Source organism: Puma concolor, chromosome A1 (assembly GCF_028749965.1).
Source record: "Puma concolor isolate L17-30 chromosome A1, mPumCon1.1.hap2, whole genome shotgun sequence".
NCBI classification, from domain to species: Eukaryota; Metazoa; Chordata; class Mammalia; order Carnivora; family Felidae; genus Puma; species Puma concolor.
The window spans coordinates 33462069-33488855 of record NC_141667.1 but is presented as its reverse complement, the minus strand read 5'-3'; the positions used below and the strand labels follow the sequence as shown (position 1 = coordinate 33488855).

Sequence of the window (26787 nt, the reverse complement as noted above, 5' to 3'; positions counted from 1 at the left end):
TCCTTCGATTGGAGCAGTGGGCTTATTTCTCACACTATTAAAGCTGAGCTAGGTTTTATTCACACAGTTTGGCCAAATATTCTGACACTTGCTACTAGGGTATTATGAGTGGGAAAGACATAAGTGTTGAGTGGGAAAGGATTTTCTGAGTTGAGTGATTTTATAACTAAATATTCCATTAGTGAATATTTCCCAGTTTTAATGATTTATTTCTTTCTTTATCCAAAGAGCTTGAAAACAGAGAACAACCCTCACCTTTCCTTCATAAATTGACAGTGGGTTTCCAAAGATAGTTTACACATCTTTTGTTAAAACCATTAGTAATTTGTGTGGAAGAAATTTTGCCACAGAGAAAATGACCTCTAATTCCTGAAAGTTTGTTTGTTTGTTTGTTTGTTTGTTTTATTCAACTCCAATTGTATGACTTCCAGATGTTATGGACTCTTCTTACGTACTCAATGCGCAATTCCACATTTGGGGGCTTAGTTTGTGTTTGTGTTCCTCCTGAAAGCAGATTCTGAGAGAGGAAATCAATTGAAAATAGGGTTTTGGTTTTGGTTTTGTGTGTGTGTGTGTGTGTGTGTGTGTGTGTGTGCGCGCGCGTGCACGCGCACACACGCGCACTTTGGTTTGGTCTTTTGGCTTGGGTTTTGGTTGGGTTTTTTGTGAGGTTTTGTTCATTTTTGTTTTGTTTTCCGTTTTGAGAAGTGATCCTACAAAGCATTGCTGGGAGATGGGAAAGCGAGACAAGGAAGGAGAGGTGGTCAGTAAATGGTACTTTATCATGCAAGATACCACTGTGGGAATTGGAACTCAGTCTCAATGTGGAAATATGAGAGATGTTGCAGAACGCTTCTCAGAATTATTCTGACTAAAGGAATGTATCTACCAACATCCTATCATTGATTGAGGGTAGTTCCTAGACTCATCAACTCTCTGACACTTCAGTTTGCTCTGGGGGGTAGCTGAGCACACACCTGTAGCTAGGAGGGAAAAAGCCTTCAAGTATATGGTTGCTGGTATTAGCGGTATTTGCAGACATTTGCCTTTGTCCTGTAGCAATGAGTGCTAAGGGGATATAAGCAGGATACCAACAGCACCTGCCACAGTAGCTTGTCATTCATGCATGAATGCATTCATTAATTTTTTATTCTAAATTCAACAAATATTTACTGAGGATGCATAATATAACAGGCTATAGATTTTGACAGAAGCTTTGAGCAATATCCTTTATTATTTTCATTCCTTACATGCCATAAAGATCATATGAGCCCATTTATAAAGTATCCTTAGTCTAGAGGATGAGTCACACGTATACAGTGTGTCTACAATAACGTAGAAATTGAATTGTCCAGCTCGCAGACATTGTATGCCAGAGATCATTTAAAAAGTTAACAAAAACTTCCTTTCCCCAAGTGCTTTTCACTCTCCCATCTCCACCACATCTTTACTCTCACATAAACAATGTTTCTTCAACAGGTGGAATGTCAATGGAGAAGTCATTGGAACAAAGGCTTTAACTGTAGGTAGGAGCCGTACTGTGGCAAATTTGACTGCTGGCATGCGTTGTGTGTAATTTATTCAAAGGACAATGGAAACTCACTCAATGGAAGTTTTAAAGAAAGAATCAAAGTGATGTCTTCAGATGATCAAAACAGTGGTAATATGCAGACCACATAGGTAAGGAGGGGAAGAAGGACATGTAACTTGGAATTCATTTCAGTAGTCAGACGAGTGAATCAAGGCCTCCTCTAAGAAGGGATAGACAAAGAACCACAAGGCTGTGATTAAACGTGATTTCATGTCTGATTGAGAAAATTAGAAGAATGTAAACAAATTAATAAAGGACAGAAATAGGAAGTTGAAGAGGAAGAAGTGATTTTGGAGAGGGGACATTTTACTTTGGAGAAAATAACCAACACATAACCAGAAATGTAGATCTTTTTGGAAAGAAATATAGGAAATACCTGGGACAAGGATATAGGTAGAGCTACTGGCATGAGGACACATAAGTGAAATCATGGGAGACTGATCACAATGAAATATAAAACAATATGATATGCCACTACTCAGGGAGCAGAAGGAAGGGAAAGAGCCAGAAAGAAGAGAGAGAGGTTACAGAAGGGGGAGGAAAACCAAAACAATGCAGTGTCCAGCCAATTCAGGAGAAACATACAGAGAGGTCAGTCAACAGTGACAAGTGCCATACGGAATTCAAAGAGAAATAGTATTGAGGGAAAACCTCACCACTTGGCAACTGAAACATAATTAAAACATTGTGGATAAACTGAGGGCAGAGTTTCCCCACATATTTTCCACTCTGGTGCTACAAGATATCTCAAGAAAAAATAATTAATTTTATGTTTAATTAATTGTAAGAAGCTGTATGTATTATAGAGAAGAGTTTCTTAACCTTTGAATTACTGACCTTTGGAGCATGATCATTCTTTGTTGGTAGAGGGGGTAGGCGAGGCTTGTCCTGTGCACTGGAGGATATTCAGCAGCGTCTTTGGTATCTACCCACTTGATGCCAGTAACACTCTTCCCTAGACAGTCAAAAATGTCTCCAGATATTGTCAAATGCCCCCTGGAAACAGAATCATCCCTCCTCCATTGAGAACCACCATTATGATGTCTACTCCTAGCCAGTACTCAGCCTTAGATTCACAAAACACGTGCCACAATGCATTATAATGCATTAAATGTTCTAAAAATTGTACACGAAGTAAAATTTCTTAAAAGTTTTTTCAAACCAGAATTTTCCAAATTCATGTGACCCCAGAGCTTGTATTTCTGACAACCTCAAAAACTGGTATAGCAGATGCACTTCAGCAAACGTCTAAGCCAATACTGAATCAGTGGAAGAGGAAAGCAGATTTCTGCTGACTAGGGAAGGGTCCACAGGGGTTCAGCCCTCTCCCTATCTCCTTATGACACACTCCCTATTCCCCATTAGTCTTCACTTCTCTTGGTAACACCTCAAAAACTTTAACATCCCAGACTCTAATGAAACAGATCACTGATGATACCAAGAAGCTGTTATGGTCCACCTTGGGGAGATATATGAAAACATTTTAACAAGCCAATTTCATTCTGAATTGTTCCACTGACTCTAGCAGCATAAGAGGAATAAACTTGCTGAGGAAGGATGAAGCCTCCTTTTCTCTCTTCTGTTGAGTCTGAGAAGGTCAGAATTGAAACTGCCAGAAGTTAGAGCAAAAAGCAACAGCATCCCCTAGTGGCAGGCATGCTCCAGTCCCTTGAGTAAGAGAAGAGCATCAGGCCCTGGAGTTAAACCACTCAGGAGTGAAAAACATTGAATCTTAGTCTCCAAGTCAAGTGCTTGTTAAGCTAATAAGTACTCCAGGTAGTATCTCTTTTTCCATTAAAGTGTCACTGTGTGAATAGTTTGAGAATGAAAAATGGCTGCTAGGCAATACCTTATCTAAAGGAATTTTTCAGCAAAACAATGATTGTTAAATGCTTTATCATTATACCTGATAGGATGCTGCCCATCAATACTGATAGCACTGCATTAAATACTGTGATTTGTGCATTAATTTATTTATTTTCTTATTTTTTAAAAGAGAAGTTTATTGAATACACTGCAAGGAAGCAGTGGGCAAGACAGCAAAGGAGAGACTGTCTGCCTGCAGTAATTTAAAGCGAGATCACTAGATTGGCATCCAATCCCTCATAAGAATGATGTTTAAGGTTTAAATAGATTAAGAAGTATTTCCAGGTCATCATACTTTCTTTTAGACCATTGTCCTTGCCCTTTACAACACTGGACAAGCCTTTGCCCTGGTGGCCGCAGATGGCAAGGATAGCAAGGATCAAAGTACAATCAGGAAGCGATAAGACACTTTGTAGTTATGGTTTTCAATAGTGGCAGGCACTTGCTAAATTTAGGAGAAGGCCTGGATTTGTTCGGGTTTCTAGCTGTCAGCTGGGTTTTTCAGTTATCTGCAATGCACATTGTGGCAGTAGCCTGCAATTCGAAGATACATTTCATTTGGTTTAAATTTGAATTAAGTCAAGCAGCTCTGAGAAGGAAGACACAAAATGCTAAGATTCTCATGGTTCCATAACTGAATTAAGACCCGCAGGGGAAGGGTGACTAGCAAAGGACAAGGTCATTTATCTGATCTGCACAGTAAACTCGGAGTGTCTACACAGAGAGTTGTTTGTTGTGTTGTTGTTTTTCCAGATCAAGAATCCAGCATATTATAACCATAAAATAAAAAGTAATTGCTTTCCCAAAATGTCAGTCTGTGCCATAATTTTAAGCTTTACCTCCTTAAGCTGCCTTTACACAGATATATTTTGATGTCAGATTTATCATTGCATGTTCCAAAGGCCAAGGAAAAATAAAGAATGAGTGTGTGGAAATGAAATCCTGGGGCGCCTGGGTGGCTCAGTTAGTTAAGCATCCCACTCTTGGTTTCGGTTCAGGTCGTGATCTCACGGTTTGTGAAATAGAGCCCCAAGTTGGGATCCATGCTGACAGTGAGCAGTCTGCTTGTGATTCTCTCTCCCTCTCTCTCTGCCCCTCCCCCACTCATGCACGTGTGAGTGCACACTCTCTCTCAAAATAAATAAAATTTTTTTTCAAAATACAATTTTTTAAAAAAGAAATAAAATTCTGAATTATACAACTCTTCAAATGTTTGTGATAAAGTTTTAGAAAACAGTAAAGCACAGTCACAAACACATAACTAGAAACTTCTTAAAAGTAGGAATTCCCCTGAAAGCAAAAAGGCACTAATTTGTGTACAAATATCTGCCCTAAAGGCAGAGAGTCTGGTTCAAATCTTGGGCAAGTTACTCAGCCTCTTTGTTCCTCTTGTTTCCTCACCTAAAAAGTGGAAATAATATTATCTAACTGATAGGATTGTTATATGAAATAAATCTAAGTAAAGCAATTAGCACTTGCTTGGAATATACTAAGTTTAGTCCAATAAATGTGAGCTAGTATGCAAAAGATTAGAAACAACCCAGGGGTGCCTGGCTGGCTCAGTCAGCAGAACATGTGACTCTTAATCTTGGGGGTGTGAGTTCAAGCCCTATGTTGGGCATAGAGCGCACTTTAAAAAAGAAAAGAAAAAAACCAAAAAACAAGTAATCCAGTGAAGAAATGGGCAAAAGACATGAATAGACAGTTTTCCAAAGAAGGCATCCAGATGGCTAACAAACACATGAAAAAATGTTCAACATCACTCATCATCAGGGAAATACAAATCAAAACCACAATGAGATACTACCTCACACCAGTCAGAATGGCAAAAATTAACAGCTCAGTCAACAACAGATGTTGGCAAGGATGTGGAGAAAGGGGAACTCTTTTCCACTGCTGGTGGGAATGCAAACTGGTGCAGTCACTCTGGAAAACAGTATGGAGGTTCCTCAAAAGATTAAAAATAGAGCTACCCTATGACCCAACAATTGCCCTACTAGGTATTTATCCAAAGGATACAGGTGTGCTGTTTCAAAGGGACACATGCACCCCAATGTTTATAGCAGCACTATCGACAATAGCCAAAGTATGGAAAGAGCCCAAATGTCCATCAACAGATTAATGGATAAAGAACATGTGGTATATAACACAATGAAATATTACTCGGCAATCAAAAAGAGTGAAATCTTGCCGTTTACAACAACATGGATGGAACTAGAAAATATTATGCTAAGCGAAATTAGAGGAAGACGAATGTCACATGACTTCACTCATATGTGAAATTTAAGATACAAAACAGTTGAACATAGGGAAAGGGAAGCAAAAATAATATAAAACCAGGGAGGGGGACAAAACATAAGAGACTCCTAAAAACAGAGAACAAACTGAGGGTTGCTGGAGGGGTTGTGGGTGGGGGGATGGGCTAAATAGGTAAAGAGCATTAAGGAAGACACTTGTTGGGATGAGCACTGGATGTTATACATAGGGGATGAATCACTAGATTCTACTCCTGAAATCATTATTGCACTATATGCTAACTAACTTGGATGTAAATTAAAAAATAAAAAATAGGGGCGCCTGGGTGGCGCAGTCGGTTAAGCGTCCGACTTCAGCCAGGTCACGATCTCGCGGTCCGTGAGTTCGAGCCCCACGTCAGGCTCTGGGCTGATGGCTCAGAGCCTGGAGCCTGTTTCCGATTCTGTGTCTCCCTCTCTCTCTGCCCCTCCCCCGTTCATGCTCTGTCTCTCTCTATCCCAAAAATAAATAAACGTTGAAAAAATAAATAAATAAATAAATAAATAAATAAATAAATAAATAAATAAAAATAAAAAGAAATAAATAAAAAGAAAAGAAAAGAAACAACCCAAACACTCATCCATAGTGGATTGGTCAACCAAATTACAGTGCACACATTACATTGAACATTATGCAGCTATAAAAAACTGAAGTGGTTCTCTACACACTGACATGCAAATATAAAATACACTGTTAGGCAGAAAAAAGAAAAGTACAGAGCAGTAGTTACTTTGGGGTTGAAAGGAATATATATTTACATTGGTTTATACTTGCATGAAGAAACTCTGGAAGAACAAGAAAGAAACTAATAAAATTATCTCACGGGGCAAATGTATGAAGAGGGAACTAGGTGGAAAGATGGAAATAAGATAGAAAAAGAGATGAGACTAAGGCCTTTTACCTTACACTAGTTTATATTTTTAATACATTAATGAATGCATTACCTATTCAAAAAACAAATTGTAGATTACTTAATTGTATTTCATTAGCTTCCATTATTTTATTATTCTAACTATAGAATAGCATCCTAAAGATTCTCTGCCCTTCGCTGGCTTGTTTGTTTATTCATTTGTCTGAAAGAGCTGGGGTATATAGTAAGGATGTACATTGCAATAACAGAAACAAGAATTTTAATGAAATGCTTCATGAATACCAGGGCCGAAGGAATGGTCTGGATGCCAGGTAGATCTGGTGATTGATAGATCTCCACTTCAGTGCACTGTTGATATATTTCCACAATTTCTATGTGATCATGTTTAAAAATGTATCCTATTTCATTTCATAGTGAGCAGATAAATAAAGTACACTGACCATGTATACTTAAATACGCATGAAGATGTAATAAGGTACCCATACTCATAAAGAAGGTAGTTTCGCTCTCTCTTTGCTCCTTCTTCAGCTTCTGCTAGTGTGGGCCTGCTTCTTGGGAGAACATGGCTTGTCAGAAAGGACATCAGACAAGTCTGTGTCAAATTTAGGCTTTTACCACTCACTGTAAGTGATATCCTCTTAACCCTCAATTTTCTTTTTTTTTTTTAAGATTTTATTTTTAAGCAATCTCTACACCCATTATGGGGCTCAAACTCACAACCCCTAGATCAAGAGTCAAATGCTCTACTAATTGAGCCAGTCAGACATCCCTTAACCCTCAATTTTCTTTAAAAAAAAAGAAAAGAAAAGAAAAAAAAGGATAAATGAGACCTTCTTGGTGGGGCTGATGAAATTCAAAATACATAAAATGCACACGAAATCATCTTGAGTACATATAGATCTCCACACCCTCCTCACCCATGAACAATAAATAAGTTTTAAAATATATGCATTGGGCGCCTGGGTGGCTCAGTTGGTTAAGCGTCCAACTTCGGCTCAGGTCATGATCTCGCCTTTCGTGGGTTCAAGCCCCGTGTACTGACAGCTCAGAGCCTGGAGCCTGCTTCAGATTCTGTGTCTCCTTCTCTCTCTGTTCCTCCCCTGCTCACACTCTGTCTCTCTCTCAAAAATAAATAAAGATTAAAAAAAAATTTTTTTAAATAAATAAAATATATGCATAAATAGGGACACCTGGGTGGCTCAGTCGGTTGACTATCCAACTTCAGCTCAGGTCAAGACCTCGTGGTGTGTGAGTCTGAGCCCCACATCAGGCTTGCTGCTGTCAGCACAGAGCCGGAGTTGGATCCTCTGTCCCCTCTCTCTCTGCCCCTCCCCCCCTCATGCTCTCTCTCTGTCTCAAAAATAAACATTAAAAAATAAATAAAATAAAATAAAATAAAATAAAATAAAATAAAATAAAGTAAAGTAAAATAAATACACAAACAAATATGAGCCAAAGAAAAATTTTAGCAAAACAGTTTATCTGAAGATATTCCTCCAATGATACACAATTTGACTGACTTCCTGAGAACAATCAGTCAACTTGCAATTAATCAGAAGGTACCTGATTAATAATTAATTACCAGGGAAATCACCAACTATGTGACATTAGATTCTTAGGGGTCTGTGAAGATAGTCACCAGGAGACCAAGGGCTATTTTACTGACCAAAATTTACATGAACTAAAATGAGAATGTACAGATTTATCAAACTATCAAGGTCCTTTTCTCTAGATTCAAATGATATCAACTAGCATTGTGAGTGACAGTGCAGTTCATACCAGTGAGAAGGTCCAGTTGACAGTTGCATTATTACAATTGAGCAAAAAGTGAAATCAGTTATGTTAACAAATGCTTTTATTGTTAAAAAAAAAAAAAAAAGTCTTCCAAAACATGTGGCCCAAAGCAAGGTGAAGTGAAGACAGCAGACAGCACCTCTTTGGGGAAAAGTTGGGAAGAACTTGACAGAACATCCAACACTTAATGTGGAGTCAACAGAGGTTAGTGCTTCTCTCATCAAGACTAAAATGGGGAAACCTCAAAATTGTCCAAACACAGGACAAACTTCTCTCTTCACAGGGGAAAATGAGCAACACTCTTGAATTGCATAAAGCAGACCCATGAAAATGAAACCTTTGTTGTTTTATCTGAAGTGTGTCTGAAACTGCCACTTACTTCCCCTTCCCCATAGAATGGACCCAATGTATTTAGCCAAGGTAGGTTGAAGAACATGTATTCTAATGGGATGGGCAAATACATAAATAAATCAATGAAACACAAGGTGATAAGGCACCTCTGAATCGCTCGATTTTTCCTCCTTCTCACTGCCTCCCACACCCAATCATTCAACAAGTTCTGTAGAATATTCTTCTGATTTATACCCTCTGCATTCATTCATACTGTCAGTGTATAGTCATGCCCTCCATATCGTTTGCTCCCTTATTGCTTGTCTGGTGTATTTGTTTATTGGGATATAATTCACACACCATAAAACTCACCCATTTAAAGCACATAACTTAGTGGTTTAAAATATATGTGTGTGTGAAGGGATTGCCACTATCTAATTCCAGAATGTTTTTATCATTCCCGAAAGAAATCCTGTATCCATTAGCTGCCACTCCCCATTGCCCACAACCACAAGCTCCCAGCAACCACTAATCTACTCTCTGGCTCTATAAATTTGCCTCTTCTGGATATTTCATACAAATGGAATTACACAATATGTGCCCTTTTTTGTCTGACTTCTTCACTTAGCATAATGTTTTCAAGGTTCATCCATGTTGTAGCATATATCAGTATTTCATTGCTTTGTATGGCTGAATAGCATTCTATGGATATACCGAATATAACAGTATTCTGTGGGTATATATCAAAAATATTCTGTGCATATACCGTTTCAGTTGTTTTGAAAATATACAGGCACAGTTCAGAAATATTGTGGGTTCAGTTCCAGGCCATGGCAATAAAGTAAATGTCACAATAAAGTGAATCAAAGTTTTTGGTTTCCCAGTGCATATAAAAGTTATATTTATACTATACTATAGTCTTTTAAGTGTGCAACAGCATTAAGTCTAAAAACACAATATGCATACCTTAATTTTAAAATACTTTTATTGCTGGGGCGCCTGGGTGGCTCAGTTGGTTGAGCATCTGACTTCCAGCTCATGTCATGATCTCACAGTTTGTGGGTTTGAGCCCTTCATTAGGCTTCAGGTTCTGTGTTTCCCTCTCTCTCTGCCCCTCCCCTGCTTGCACTCTCTAAAAATAAATAAATAAACTTAAAAAAAAAAACCAGAAACACAATATCTGTGAAGCACAATAATGTGATATGCAATAAAACAAGGTATGCCTATACCTAAGACTAGAATTACTGCATCATATGGTAACTCTTTGCTTAACATTTTGATGAACTACCAAACTGTTTTCAAAATCAGTTACACCATTTATATTCCAATCAACCATGTATGAGAGTTCTGATTTCTCTACATCCTCATCAGCACTTCTGTCTATCTTTTAATTATAGCTATCTGAGAGGGCTCAAAGTGGCTTCTCATTGTGGCTTTCATTTTCACTTATCTAATATATAATAATGTTGATCATCGTTTCATGTGCCTTTGGTTATTTGTATTTCTTCTTTGGAGAAATGTCTTTTACCTATTTTCTTAATTGAATTTCTTGTCTTTTTGTTATTAGGTATAGAGTTCTTCATATATCTTAGATACTAAAGCCTTATTAGTCATATAATTCACATTTATTTTCTCCCATTCTGTAGGTTGTCTTTTCACTTTCTCAATAGTGTCCTTTCATGGACAAAAGTTTTTAATTTTGATAAAATCCAATTTACCTAACTTTTTCTTTGTCTCCCTTGCTTTGGTGTCATTCCTAAGAATCCCTTGACAAAATCAAGGTCATGAAGATTTAGCCCTATACATTTTTCAAAGAGTTTCAAAGCTCTTTTTAAGACTTCATTCATTTTGAGTTAACCTTGAATACGGTGAGGTAGGGGTCCAACTTCATTCTTTTGCACATGCATATCTAGTTGTCCCAGTACCATTTGTGAAAGAGAAAGTTTTATTTACCCATTGAATGGTCTGTCTTTGTTTAAAATCAATTGACTGTACGGGGCGCCTGGGTGGCTCAGTTGGTTAAGGAGCCAACTTCGGCTCAGGTCATAATCTCGCAGTCTGTGAGTTCGAGCCCCGTGTGAGGCTCTGTGCTGACAGCTCAGAGCCTGGAGCCTGTTTCAGATTCTGTGTCTCCCTCTCTCTGATCCTCCCCCGTTCATGCTCTCTGTCTGTCTCAAAAACAAATAAACATTAAAAAAAATTTTAAATAAAATAAAATAAAATAAATTGACTATAGATGTATGAATTTATTTCTGGACTCAGTTCTATTTCATTGTTCTATGTTTCTATCTTTATGCCAGTACCATACTGTTTTGAGTACTGTAGCTTTGTAGTAAGTTGTTTGGTTTGGTTTGGTTCTGTTCTGTTCTGTTGTTAGTTCTGTTCTGTTCTGTTAAGGATGGAAGAAGAAGCTGTAGTAACTGTCAAAATCAGGAATTACAATCCTCAGTCAGGCAGTCTAGCCAGGAAAGGAGCCTCTGCCCCAATTCTCACCCCTGGAACTAAACTAGTGTCTTCTGAGACACTGGAGTAAACATGAAAATGGGTGATATTTTGTGGCAGGATCAAAGGTCCTTCTCGGCCCCATAAGGGCTTGGAAGAATCGATCCCAGGCTTAACTATTCTTTGCCTTGCATGTCAGTCCCCTATGACATTCCTCTCTCATTCATCTAGTTAAGTTTGTCATTCAATCTTTCTTCACTGGCTTCAATTTAATATTAATAACTGGGATAGTAGGGATAGGTAGCGGGTGTAAAGGGGAACGTTGGTGAGTGTAACTTAGACTGAAAAGAATCCAAGACTTCTTACATGGAAAAACTTGTGGATAGCTAGTTCATACTTTTGCCCTCATAGCGTACCTCCAATATCTATTGTCTCACACTCATTCTTAACCAATGGCTTCCTTTTAAAAAATTTTTTTAATGTTTATTTATTTTTGAGAGAGAGTGCAAGTAGGGGAGGGGCAGAGAGAGAGGGAGACAGAGAATCCGAAGCAGGCTCCCACGTCACAAAGCCTGACGTGGGGCTCAAACCCACGAACCATGAGATCATGCCCCGACCTGAAGTCGGACACCCAACCAACTAAGCCATACAGGTGCCTCTCAACCAACAACTTTCTTATTTCATTAATTTCATCAATATTTCACTTTCTTATTTCAATAATGCCATTTATTTCAATAATAAAATGGAATGCATTATAAGAGGACTTCCATATGCTCCCATTGTGCATCTGCCCACCAGGATCTGTGCCCCAATACTCTGCCTGACCCTTTGTTACCACAGGTGAACTCTGTGTGCTCCTAACTAAGCCCAATTCTTCCACTTATTGACCAGATCCCATCCTGTCCACGTGCAGTAAGAACCTAAGGATCCAGCCTTCATTATTCTTAAAACTCTGCTTGGAAATAACCCTGCACTCAGTGAGACTGTATCCCCATTCCCTTTACAATTAAGTATTGCATGATGGAGTGATTGCGTGACCCTTGTTCCAGGCAAGATATGTAATGTTTCCCCCAAACAAGTGCATTTCCAAGACCCAGTGACACTCTTCATTTGGGTTCATAGTAGGTGCTCAGAGTATTTTGCAGAGTGACAGTCATACATACAACCCCAGATCCCAGGTCTGCAACTCCAGCCAGAGTTTCTAACCCTCTCAGGAAAAGTTTTGCCTGTTAGTGTTTGATCAATTATTGATACTTGATTGTACTTGATTGATATTGATTTGTACTTCTGATAAAGTACAAAAAGTATATTGATTAGGCCTATTTCAAGAAACAAAACTTATTATACTTTCTAATCCAATATGTTCCCCACACCTTATGCTGGGGGAGATATTTTTCATTCTCATAACCACTGAGTGCTCTGCTGAGTGATGTACCCTTTTGGTTTAAAAAGAGAGAGAGGGCGAGAGATAAAACTGACCTACTGTTCACCCCAAGTCCCTTCAGCAAGAATATAAAAAATATGATGCTTCCCATAACTAAAATTGGTTTCTAAAGTATTTTATATTCCATCTGAGAGCAGCCTTCAAAAATATCTGGAAAGAATGCCACTGATGAATTATGCTCTGAGGTAATGAAAGGAGCTATTGAGCCTGACTCTTTAGATAGATCAAGTGCAGTAAAGCAGTGTTTCTCCTGAGTTAGCAGCAACACTAGTGCAAAGACTTTTCCTATGCCCCAACCTTTGTCTTCTGCCCTCGCTTTTTTTCACTTCTCTTTCAACAACAACAAAAAATCCCCTGTGCCAATTTTCACGCACTTATTCAGGACACATTTTCCAGATACCTTTTACCCAAATATTTATCTGTCATGAGACCTGAAATTATAGGTTTACCAATTTATTCTTTGCTTAATATAATCCTTCTCCAGGGTGGACCACTTGAAAGTCCTACTTGAAAGGGGAAAGAAAAAAGAAAGACAAGGAAAAGACAGAAGAAAGAAATTAAGCAACATACTAGCCTTTCAGTCCCAGCGGTAGCAGGGCCGAGCCAGCAAAGCCCACACTCCTGGCTCTCAAAGCACCCACTCTGGCCTCACCTCCTCCTCCAGCCCATTCTGCTGCCATGGCTACTCAGGTCATCTACTTCACCAAGGACTTCTTGACGACACCATCACCAGTGTCACCTCCACAACTGCAGGGTCCAATCAAGCAGGAGAAGTTGCTGTGGCGGATGCAACATGTGAGCCACCAAGTGGCTGCTGACTCCTTGTACAAAGGCAGAGTGGATTGTATAGTCCACCTTCCCAAAGCGCAAGAGGTGTTCTCCTTCTGGAAGGGCACGATGATAAGTGTCAACAGATCTTTCCTTGCTCAAGCCCTTCTCTTGGCCTTCTAGGGTAACTATGAGCAGGTGTTCTTAGGAAGAATAGGCAAGCACACACAACACCGGAAGTGTTTTCCTGGCAAGTTGATCCCTGGTAGAGCAGCTGTAGTTACTTCAATCTTTTTCACCTACCCGGCAGATTTTCCCAGAACCCATGTGGCAGCTGATGTTGGAGAATCTGCCAAGTAAGCACAATTGAAAAGACAAGGCAGTTTCCTACTCCTGCAATACTGCAAGCCAATGGTTGATGTTGCAATGTGGGCACAAAGGAGCTGACATCATGTATACTGGGCCCCTCAAATGCTAGAGGAAGATTTCCAAACATGCAGTGGGAAATCCTTTTTCCAGGTACATGATCCAAAATTCTCAAAGGCTAGATGGAGCCCCTTTTAGTGTTCTGAGACTCAATTTGAAAATGGGGCTGGGAAAACTTTAGCCTCTACTACAAAGCTGAAATCATCAAGACAGCATGGTATTGGCACAAAAACAGACACATAGACCAATGGAATAGAATAGAGACCCAGAATTGGGCCCACAAAAGTATGGCCAACTAATCTTTGACAAAGCAGAAAAGAATATCCAATGAAAAAAAGACAGTCTCTTTAACAAATGGTGCTGGGAGAACTGGACAGCAACATGCAGGAGAATGAAACTAGACCACTTTCTTACACCATACACAAAAATAAAATCAAAATAGATGAAGGACCTGAATATGAGACAGGAAACCATCAAAATCCTAGAGGAGAAAGCAGGAAAAAAACCTCTCTGACCTCCATTGCAGCAATTTCTCACTGGACACATCTCCAAAGGCAAGGGAATTAAAAGCAAAAATGAACTATTGGGATCTCATGAAGATAAAAACCTTCTGCACTACAAAGGAAACAATCAACAAAACTAAAAGGCAACCAACGGAATGGGAAAAGATATTTGCAAAGGACATATCGGACAAAGGGCTAGTATCCAAAATCTATAAAGAACTCACCAAACTCCACACCCGAAAAACAAAGAATCCAGTGAAGAAATGGGCAGAAGACATGAATAGACACTTTTCCAAAGAAGACATCCAGATGGCCAACAGGCACATGAAAAGATGCTCAACATGAAAAGATACTCAAGTCACTCCTCATCAGGGAAATACAAATCAAAACCACACTGAGATATCACCTCACGCCAGTCAGAGTGGCTAAAACAAACAAATCAGGAGACTATAGATGCTGGAAAGGATGTAGAGAAATGGATGTGGAGAAACCCTCTTGCACTGTTGGAGGGAATGCAAACTGATGCAGCTACTCTGGAAACCAGTGTGGAGGTTCCTCAAAAAATTAAAAATAGATCTACCCTATGACCCAGCAATAGCACTGCTAGGAATTTACCCAAGGGATACAGGAGTGCTGATGCACAGGGCACTTGTACCCCAATGTTTATAGCAGCACTTTCAACAATAGCCAAAATATGGAAAGAGCCTAAATGTCCACCAACCGATGAATGGATAAAGAAGTTGTGGTTTATATATACAATGGAATACTACTTGGCAATGAGAAAGAATGAAATATGGCCTTTTGTAGCAACGTGGATGGAACTGGAAAGTGTTAAGTGAAATAAGTCATACAGAGAAAATATAGATACCATATGTTTTCATTCTTATGTGGGTCCTGAGAAACTTAACAGAAGACCATGGGGGAGGGGAAGGGGGAAAAAAAGTTACAGAGAGGGAAGGAGCCATATCATAAGAGACTCTTAAAAACTGAGAATAAACTGAGGGTTGATGGGGGGGTGGAAGGGAGGGGAAAGTAGGTGATGGGCATTGAGGAAGGCACCTGTTGGGATGAGCGCTGGGTGTTGTATGGAAACCAATTTGACGATAAATTTCATACGAAAATTTTTCATATGAAAGAAAGAAAGAAAGAAAGAAAGAAAGAAAGAAAGAAAGAAAGAAAGAAAGAAAGAAAGAAAGAAAGAGAGAGAAAGAAAGAAGAAAGAAAGAAAAAAGAAAGAAAGAAAGAAAATGGGTCTGGGAAAATCTTCCCATACAACACCGAGCAATTCTAGGACACAAGTAGGGTGTCTGAGAATTCAACTCAATTCTGACATTATCCACTAGGAGATAGCACCAGATTCCACAGGTTCAGGGCTTGGTCCCATAAGACTGCCCCCACACCCACCCCACTTCAGCCTCCAGTTGTAAGTCCCGGCTGTTACTTATGTTCCAACAAACTCACTATAAAATGGAGGTTCCAATGACCCCCTCTGACTTGGGATACCAACCTCAAGCCCAGGTTGTTTCCTATACTTATGACTGACTGGTTATAAATTAAAGGTTCCTATCACCCCTTACTCAGGTTCAGTTAATTTGTGAGAGAGGCTCACAGAACTCAGAGAAACATCTTACCAGATCACCAATTCATCATAAAAGTATATATGACTCAGGAATATCCAGATGGAAGAGATACATAGGACAGGGCATGAGGAAAAGACGTCTCCAGATGCACCACTCCCCCAGCACCTCCACCAGTTCACCAACCCGGGAAGTCTCCAAACTCAGTCCTTCCGGGTTTTTATGAAGGCTTCATTACATAATCATGATTGATTAAATTATTGGCCATTGATTCAACCCCCAGTCCCTCTCTCCTCCCGAGAGGTCAAAGGGTGGGACTGAAAGTTCCAAATCACAGGGTTGGTTCCCCTAGCAACCAGCCCCCACCCTTAGGTGGGGTCGGAAAATCACCGCATTAACATAACAAGACATACCTATAAGGCTTTCATTGCAGGAAATTCCAAAAGTTTAAGGACCTCTGTGCCAGAAAAGGGAAGAAGACTAAATACATATTTCGTCTTATAAATCACAATATCACAGAGCCCTTGTGCTTGTCCTGTATAATAAACTGAAGAAAGTCATCTAGCTGCAGTCTAACTAGAAATAGCAAACAAGGGATTCGTGTAGAATACTCACCACACTTACCACATGAACCACTCTCCTTTGAGAAAATTCTGGTGTCTTTTACCCAAGGCAGCTCATATTTGTATGATGATGGCATGGAAAGCTTTAGGAAAAGGAACCAAATGTGATCACACCCAACCATTGGCCCTGATGCTCCCACATATTGGTTATTTGAGTTTGGCCAGGGAAAGAATGATTGTTATTTGGGATCCAGACCAATCAGATTTAGAAACCATCTAATCAAAGTACTATTTTGTAAGACCCCAAATTATGTCTAAGTATTTATTTGGACAAATTATGGTTCCATTTGTACTTATATCCTACATACCATGTTGCACAACAGAATATTTTCAGTTATGTTCTATGCTGGATATTGTGTTGTAAAATAATAAACAGAGAACACATTTTAGAAAAGACCTATGGAAAGGGAAAGCATGAGTTTTGACAGAGAAACTGGCTTCCTCACCATTTTGCCAATGATTGGCCATGGATGAAAGAACTCTTTCTTCTTATCTCTTGCCCCTTCCAAATGAGAAAAAATATGTGAAAGTCTCTAATCAGGTGCCTGGCATGTTGCCAGAAATAAACGTTAGTTTCCTTTTCTTTTCCATTAAGCTTCACCTCCCCAGCCTACCTGGTATGCTTTGGAATATATTAAAACCCATAAGTAAGCTACAAAAATAGCAACCTTTGGAACACTAACTAGAAATTATAAGAGAGGTAAACTATACACAGAAGACTTGAAACAATTAATGTTATTCCAACTAATGTCATTGAATAACTGGATTTGAGACTGTTTTTGGTCCCCTTATGTTCATTCTCCCCTTTTTATGTAGTAATGGAAGTTTAATGTGGCAACTGGGCACCTGATGATGTGGCATAAAAACTACATTTTATAATCTCCCTTGCGGTTAGGCAAGGACATGATGCTAACCTCTGGCCAAGGAGATTCCAGCAACAGCAGTGTGTGCAGCTTCCTGGAAGAGACCTTACTTCAGTCCCACCCCCAAATCACAATAAAACCCCAAGCTGGCCTTTCTCTCTGTTCTCATGCCATTCTTGGGCCACCTGGGAAGCCTGCCCAGGAGGCTTTCTATCCCCCAAAACTTCAGTATGTATTTTTTATATCCTTTTGATACATACATGGCATACGTGTACCAAATTTTGGGGGTGCATTCATTAAGATATAAAAATATATAATGAAGCTTTCTGGGGATCTACTTTTTTCTGGTATCTAAATGTTTAACAAGAAGTTTTCATAACCACCAAGACTTGAGAAACATTTTTCTAAAGCATACAAATTATACAGAATGGCAGACCAGTAGTAGGCCAATGATGTCACAGTCAAAAGAAGAAAAGAAGAACAAGAAAAACTTCTGGTTTCTCAATCTAGTTACTAAATGTTTGCTGAGCATTTAGTCTGAGCTGTGACCTATGTCTCGGGGTGTAGCAGTAAACAGAACAGACAAAACTCCTGTCTTCATGGGTCTTATGCCGCATATTAGTGTGAGAACATTACAATACAATTGAGAGTTTTCAGTGGAAGGGTGGTGGGGGAAGGATGCTTGTCAGTGTCATTCGGGGAAACACCTACCCTTATTTCCTCTCAAATAATAATGACGACAAGAATTATCATCAACATTTTGTGAGTAATTATTCTGTGCGAGGCAGTGTGCTTAGCACTTCATACATGTCACCAGGAATTTCAGTGCAGGCATTGGCACCGATTTGTTCCCCGTTTGACCCATTTGGGCATAATACAAAGAGCACTGTATATGAATTCAGAATTACTTACACTCAATTCCTGATTTAACCATTTGCCGGCTGTGTGATCTTTGGAAGTCACTCAGCTGTCCTTACTCTCTATTTTATTAAATAGGAAGGAATATTGCCTTTACGCTGTCTTTCTAGAGTCATGGAGAGGACTAACTGACATCTCCCATGCTAACCACTTAGGTAGCACTCAGCACATAGAAAAGACTTGATAAATATCAGTCATTATTACTAAACTATTTAATATTTTATTATTAAATAGAGAGTAAGCAAAAAGACATTGCACTATAAAGTTAGCCTCATGGTATGGATTTCACAGGGCACCACGGTTTTCTTCGTGTTAGTTTAAATTTTTCCTCAATAGAAACCACACAATATAACTTACACTCAAATTATTTTTATCTTATTTATTGTATTAGATTATGAAGCTAAGATTATACTTTATTGCCTCATGTTCCATTCTTAAAACTCTGAGTGTATCATTCTTTTAGCGGCAGAAATCCAAATGTAGATTTTGCTACATAAATATCTGCTAGTAGAAAATTGGAAAAGAGGGATGCCTGGCTGGCTCAGTCAGTTAAGCCTCTAACTTCAGCTCAGGTCATGGTCTCACGGTTTGTGAGTTTGAACTCTGTGTCGGGCTCTGTGCTGACAGCTCAGAGCCTGGAGCCTGCTTGAGATTCTGTGTCTCCCTCTCTCCGTGCCTCTCTCTCTCTCCCTCTCTCCCTCCCTCCCTCCCTCCCTCAAAAGAAAATTGTAAAAGAGTACTTATTTTATGTAGTGTCTTCCAGCTCTGGGCCAAGATATTTTTTAAAAACTTCTTTTGGGGCACCTGGGGCTCAGACAGTTAAGCATCTGTATTAGATTATGTATTCAATTATTAGATTAATTGAATTTTTTCAAATTAACTAAAGAAATAATTTTTTTTATTTTTTTTAACGTTTTTTATTTGTTTTTGAGACTGAGAGAGACAGAGCATGAACGAGGGAGGGGCAGAGAGAGAGGGAGACACAGAATCGGAAGCAGGCTCCAGGCTCTGAGCCATCAGCCCAGACCCCGACGCGGGGCTGGAACCCACGGACCGCAAGATCGTGACCTGAGCCGAAGTCGGACGCTTAACCGACTGAGCCACCCAGGCACCCCAAGAAATAATTTTAATTATACAAAGTTTAATATGTCAGCTCAGATCATGATCTCACAGTTTGTGAGTTCAAGCCCTACATCAGGCTCTGCACTGACAGGGCAGAGCTTGCTTGGAATTCTCCCCCTCCCCCTAACTCTCAAAATAAATCAATAAACTTTAAAAAATAAATAAATAAAACCTCTTTTAATATCAGTTATTATTACCAGCATAACTGCAACATTATTGTCAACCAACTTCATAAAATCACATTGCATAGGTATCATATTTCCTTAAGTATTCTAGGTTTTTCTAGTCCTTTATAGACAATGTGAGATTGTACATTCTTTACATATATATCTTTGCACACATCAACAAGAATATATGTCGGACGATTTCATAAAGTAAATTTACTGGGCCAAAAGTTACACGTGTTTAATTTTATTTCTAATATATGTACTCAAATGGCTTTCCCAGAGGTCTGCAATAATTTATACTCCCACCAACAGTGGAAAAGCCTTTTTACCTACCACCTCTATTAACATAATCTTAAAAACTATCATTGGAAGAGGGTGAAATTAATGGCCAAAAGGTGGCTGCTGAATTACTTGTAAATTTTAAGTATGTATCTTTGTTTCCATCCCCTCTATAAAAAATAAATAACTGATCTCTGAATACATGTAACTTTAGCCTCCACATTTGATATGTATTAAACTGTTAAAGAATTTTTTCAATTAACTAAAGAAATAATTTTAATTATACAAAGTTTAATATGTCAGCCCTAGATTGGAAAGAGCTGGACAGACCTGGTTTTAAATTCTCTGTATTGTTGTTGATGTGTTAGCTTTCAAAAGGTCCAGAAGATGGCAGTATAATGATGTTTTTCCTAAATTTTAAAGAAAAAATTTAGTAGGAAAATCTGAAAATATATAGATTGTTCCCATTTTTATATTCTCTTTTCTTAAAATGATGCAAGATCACGAGTTTCAAGCCACTAAGAAATGAGCACAAGAGCCTTCACACATAGGAAAGAGGAAGAGTGACCAGGTGGGAAGGGCACCCAACAGGGAATTTGAGGACTCCTGCTTTAAATTTCGGCCCTTTGGGCAAGTGCCTTACTCTCTACATTTTTGGGGCACCTGGGTGGCTCAGTTGGCTGAACATCTGACTATTGATTTCTGCTCAGGTCATGATCCCAGAGTCATGGGATCGAGCCTTGTGTCAGGCTCCACACTGAGTACAGAGCCTGCTTAAGATTCTTGTTCTCTCTCTCTCTCTCTCTCTCTCTCTCTCTCTCTGTCCCTCTGCCCCTCTCCCTTGCTCATGCTCTCTCTGTGTCTCTCTAAAATTAAAAAAAAAACATTTCTTGTAGGTGAAGTCATCTAGCAATGCCCACCTCACAAAACAATTGTGAAGGATTAGCTGCAATATATAAATGTGTGCAGCACCCTGGAGCACTACAAATGAGTGAGCATTCTGGTTACAGTACTTTATAATTTTTTTTATATTTATTTATTTTTGAAAGAGAGAGACAGAGCATGAGTGGGGGAAGGGCAGAGAGAGAGGGAGACACAGAATCAGAAGCAGGCTCCAGGCTCTGAACTGTCAGCACAGCTCACAGACCTCAAGATCATGACCTGAGCTGAAGTCGGATGCTCAACTGACTGAGTCACCCAGCTCAACTACTGAGCCTCTGGCTACAGTACTTTTAAAAATCCTTCTCCATTAGAGATACCTACTGAGATATTTACGGTCGAAATGATATGGCTATCTTGGGTTTGCTTTTAAATACTTTTTTTTTTATGTGAAGGTGTGAACATAGATAAAACAAGATTCACAAATTATTGACCACTTTTGGAGCAGTTGTGATGGGGTGGTTATACTACCCTGTTTGTGGGTATGATTTTACTTATTTATTTTTATTAAAAAATTTTTAATGTTTATTTTTGAGAGAGAGACAGAGCGTGAGTGAGGAAGGAGCAGAGAGAAAGAGGGACAAAGAATCCAAAGCAGGCACCAGGATCTGAGCTGTCAGCAAAGAGCCTGATGCAGGGCTAGAACCCACAGACTGTGAGATCATGACCTAAGCCAAAGTCGGATGCTTAACTGACTGAGCCACCCAGGTACCCCTTGTGGGTATGATTTTTAAATGGCCATGTACATGCACACACCTCACTGTGGCTGAAATGCGCAGAACAGGTTCCAGGGAGGCAATGGCAGAGGCAGAGAGGGTGGCTGGTCTGTGTAGGAGGTGACAGTGGCTTAGGCTGGCCTGATGGTAGTGGAGATGTTACTCAAGTGTGGGGACTCAGAATACTATGGAGATCAAATTGACCAGACTTCTTGGTGACTTGGGGATGGGTGCGACAGAAGCATTTCCAGGAGAAGTCCTGGAATTTTAGCTTTATTATGATGAGTGGGGTTGAGGGTGGGGTACAGCTTTGGGAAGAGTTCTCTTCGCCCAGTTTGAGATTCCTATCAGGCAATATTATGGAATTGTCAAGTCTGCAACTTGGTGGTGTTCATGGCACAGATCAGGCCCGGAAATGTAGATCTGGGATTCAGAGTCATGTGGATAACATTTACAGGGGCACTGAGTGATGTCACCGAAGGAGTGAAGACATATAGAAGGAACCTCAGAACAGATGTTTAGAGACTGAGCATCAATATTCCCATGTGTATAACAGAATCATCATAGCGCTATTGGAAAGATTACATATGATTTTTGTTTGCAAAACACGGTGAGTGAGTGTTCAATACCTCATTCATTGTTAGCAAATGACCTCTCCTACTTCCCTGTAAGAAGCAGAAAACAAAGGCCATCAGGAGGCTACTGCCCTGCCTTCAAATCTGCTTGTAAGTCTATCATTCATTCTCTTTCCTTCCAATGTCATAAGGAAACAAATTCCCTTTCCTCTTCAAAGTCCATTTTTCCCAACAGGCTGTCAGTTCTATCCCTCCCACCACTTCTGGGACATTGCCCTACCAATTATGACATTCTGTTTTATACTTTGTATTCTTTCTCCTTTATAGGCTTTTCCTCTCAGTGTACAAGCATGAGTGTATTCCACCTTTAAAAAAAAAGTCTTCCTTATTGCTTTTAATGATTTTTCTATAGAACGTGCTTCTCTGTTTTTATTATGCATATGAAAATCAGGGGATCTTGTTGAAATGCAGGTTGATTCAGCAGGTAGAGAGGGAGTGCAGAGCTGTGCTTCTGTTGAATGCTGATGCTTGTGCCACTGGTCCACAGATCATACTTTGAGTAGCAAAGTCCTGGAGCAGTTCTCAACCTTGACTGTATACTGGAGTCACCTAGAAAGCCTTAAAGAATGTTCATACCTGGGTGCCATGTCTTTGACATGGGCTGTGGGCTTGGCATCAGGCTTTAAAAATAAGTCTCCCTAGAGGCCCCTGGGGGGCTCAGCTGGTTAAGTGTCCGACTCTTTGATCTCGGTCAGGTCATGATCTCACGGTTTGTGAGTTTGAACGCCTCGTGCTTGGGATTCTGTCTCTCCCTCTCTCTGCCCCTCCCCTGCTCTCACCTGCTCTCGCAAAATAAATAAATAAACTTAAAAAAAAAATCTCCCTGGATGATTCTAATATGCAACCAGAATTGAGAACTCCTGCTTTCCAGAGGGTGGCATTACAAGGAACTTCCAACATCATCTATTTCCAACAGTGTCTGAAATCTTTACCAATACTATGTTAACTTGGATGCAAACAAAACAAAACAAAAAGGAAGATGGATCAGAAGAAAATAAGGGGGAAAGAAAAAAAAAAAGGAAAGTATGGGAAGAAGGAAGGGGGAGAAGGAGGGGAGAGGATGAGAAGAAGAAAGGCTCTTCTTGGCCAAATAAGTAAAGCACTTTGCTTCTCAATCAAATTTCCTGAAGTGTCCACTTCCTCACTTTCCATTAACACCTTGACCCTGTTCAGCCTGGCTTCTGTGCCTTTATCTCCCTAAAACTGAACTGACACCGAGCACACAAGGCAAGGGCACATGTCTCAGTTCTTACCTTACTGGTCTTGCTGACGTATTTGACACTATTAGCCACCACTGGAAGAGATCCCACAGACCTGAAGCAACATGCTGGCACTCATCATATTACTATGCTGTTTTTCTTCTTTCTTGTGAGCTACAAAAGAGAATAGCAAATTGTGAATGATTTTTGGTTATCTTTAAGCTTTTTCAAAGCTCTTGCAAAAAATTCTGCGTTCAAAATCAATATGTCCAACCTAAAAAAAGATAATTAAAAAGGGTCAAAGCACTTTTTCCCTCTTTGAAGTAAGCTCTCAACACTAGGGACAAAATTCAACAGGTCTGCTTTCTCATACAAGAGTTGAAGGGGAAGTAGGTGAGTCCACGACCAAACAGACACTTGTAAAAAAGAAGAAACATTTTTCACAAAGAACTTGCGGCAGTTCAAGTCCTTCACGACGCATAGGCTAAGATAGCATTCAAGCGCAGGGAAAGCCTGTGAAGCAAAAGGGAGATAAGAGCAGGAGTGGGCAAGAAGGGTGTCCCACCACCCTGAAGGTCTGACATGTGGAAGGCAAAACGAGGGGGCAGGACTTGGACGGGGGCAGCAGTTGGGGCAGGGTGGGGGGAGAGCATCAGACCACGGTGCAGCTCAGAGAAAGTCTCAGAGCCCAGAGCAGACAGAGGTGGCCCGCTGGAGCGCCCCCGCGTGGCGAGGACCCGCCCGGCTCTAGCTCCCCTGCCCTGCAGAGTCACTGGCTGAGAGCAGCCGGCCCGCGTGTGCTTTGGGGAATCCTGCAGTGGACCCTCAGGCAGCACAGGTGGATCCGCGGTGAGCGGAGAACCGAGCAGCACACCCCATGGCTGCCCAGGACCCAAACTATATGGGCAGTTCTTCGGGTAGTTTTCAGAATGATTGGGATAGCAGAATAATCTTTGACAGGTCTTCCTCTTAGCTTCTCAAACTTTCATCTCATTCCTGATCTTCTTAAAAGCATCCAAAGTAGGTCCAGTCTAAAAGCAAGGAAATTGGCCCCGATTTGATAAAATGCCCAAGACAGACCTCGCTGTCCTCTGGAAACACACCCCAGCCAGGGTTTAAACCACACCCCTCTTGGCTCTCCTCCATCCGGTCCTCCTCCTGGCGCTCTGTTCCTGTTGAGATGGGATTTGAAGTACTAATTAATATGCTTTTTTATTAATAGTTTTTCCTCCTCTCTTACCTCATCCCTTAACCCAATCCAGTCGTGAAAAGTGGGACAGACATTAAAGGTACACAGTATTCAAATCTCTCTTTGGGTTGTATTGCTCATCCGCGGGGCCCAGAGGTGGGAGTGGGGAATTTGCCAAGAACTGGGGGTAGGGAGCAAGGACCAGTCTGGGGGACACACACACAACTCTCAGTATCTTGACTATTCTCCTTTCTCTCTGCTTTTGCCATCCCGGAGAAGTTTATCTAGTTTGTGAGGCCTAGAGACATGGGAGTGTCAAATCAAGACCCAAGCCCAAAATCATCTGCATTAATCCCTAGCAAAGTCATTTTGCCATTAGTGAAAGAATAATATGATCTATACTGGTGACATTGGGCAAGAGGAAGAAAGGACTGAGGCTTGATGCGAAAAAAAGTCATGTCTTAGCCATGCAGCAAAGAGAAAGAAGCACATTTTGAAAAGTAAAAGGACATTTTTAAATTTAATCAGGTACAAAACTTGCAGACAAAATGTGAAGTGTTAGATATAGAAACCTATAGGTAGAACAGAACAGTCCTAATCTTAAATGGCTAAAACTTTTTACCTCATTATCACCTCCTTCCAACAGCTCTTAAGTGCACAATTTTCCAGCAGGAGATGAACAATGAATTTAATGAGAATGATAAATGAAGGGAAATTACCCCAGACCGGATTCCTGGTCCAGATGAAAATTTCTTTCCCTGAGCACCTGAAAATGGGTTTGCAGCCTGGGCCCTCTCTGGGTTTTTCAGAATGTGGCCCCAGGATCTTCTGCCTCAGTGGGAGTCCCTGTTAAAAGGCCATTCCTCAGGCTTACCCCAGACTTACTGAGCCAATCTGTAATACACAATTTTATTATTATTATTATTTTTATTTTTAACGTTTATTTTTTTTTTTTGAGACAGAGAGAGACAGAGCATGAGTGGGGGAAGGCCAGAGAGAGAGGGAGACACACAATCTGAAACAGGCTCCAGGCTCTGAGCTGTCAGCACAGAGCCTGACGCGGGGCTCGAACTCACAGATCGAGAGATCATGACCTGAGCCGAAGTCAGACTCGTAACCGACTGAGCCACCCAGGCGCCCCTGTAATACACAATTTTAACAACCACATTGGGTGATTGTTATGCATGCTCATGTTATACAATCACTACTTCTGAATTTAAGGAAACTTGCCAAAATAGTGTGAAGAATGCTAATACCTGGGATAAGGGAATAGTCTAGTTTGTATTTCTATTATAGAATAATAGAAAACATTATGGCCCTTGTGTATAATTTAGGATCAGGAGCAGACAATACCCAGATCACAGTAGCAACCTTATTTTATTTAAAAGTTTTTAAGGTTTTTATTTATTTTTGAGAGAGAGAGAAACAGAGCATGAGTGGGGGAGGGGCAGAGAGAAAGAGGGAGATACAGAATCTGAAGTAGGCCCCAGACTCTGAGCTGTCAGCACAGAGCCCAACACAGGGCTCGAACTTGGGAACAGCGAGATCATGACCTAGGCTGAAATCAGATGCTCTGCCGATGGAGCCACCCAGGTGCCCCTGGGCCTCTGATGTTCTTGATATTCTGTGATATTTAGGCAAAGTGCTCCTTCTTCTCTTCTTCCTGGATGCATGGCCACCCACCTGGTGACTGCATTTCCCAGCCTCCTTTCCAGCTACATGTGGCCATATGACCAAGTGTGGGCCAATGGAATGTGATTGAAAGACAGTACACAATTTCAAATCATCCCTAACTTAAGTCAGGCTACTCTCTGGAATATGGCTTTTCTCACATTCTGTGAATTGCATCAAGGTAACGAGAGTGACTTCAATCATACAGAAAAGGACAATGTCCAAAGAAATGGAGTAACGAGGTGGTAGGAACTTAGTTCTTGATGAGCCCTGTGGAGAAGAGCTGCTCCATCAGCTTAGACAGACTGTATTGTTATATACACGAAAGAAAAATTAGCTCCCATATTATTTAAGCCACTATATTTTTTGCCTTGCCTTTGCTATCACAACTTACTTAGGCTTTACCCTAACAAACACTAAGAACTACCCTTAAGCAATTACCACTTAGAAGCACCCATTAAATCAGATTTCTAAATCCTTGGCAGTCAGTGTCATGTTTATCTTCCCCAACAGACACTTTGCTTACATGGACCCTATATAGCAAACATCAGAAAGGGAG

At 40.2% G+C, this 26787-nt stretch overlaps 1 long non-coding RNA gene across 1 annotated transcript; it reads right to left on the bottom strand.

Moving 5' to 3' along the window:
* Nucleotides 1-239: 239 nt before the first annotated feature.
* LOC147584087 (uncharacterized) lies at nucleotides 240-18994 on the bottom strand. The gene is made up of 3 exons (XR_015240976.1): nucleotides 16977-18994; nucleotides 16523-16613; nucleotides 240-2546 (listed from the first exon to the last, which is right to left on the bottom strand). It is a non-coding gene; the product is annotated as an uncharacterized LOC147584087 (long non-coding RNA).
* Nucleotides 18995-26787: the final 7793 nt, after the last annotated feature.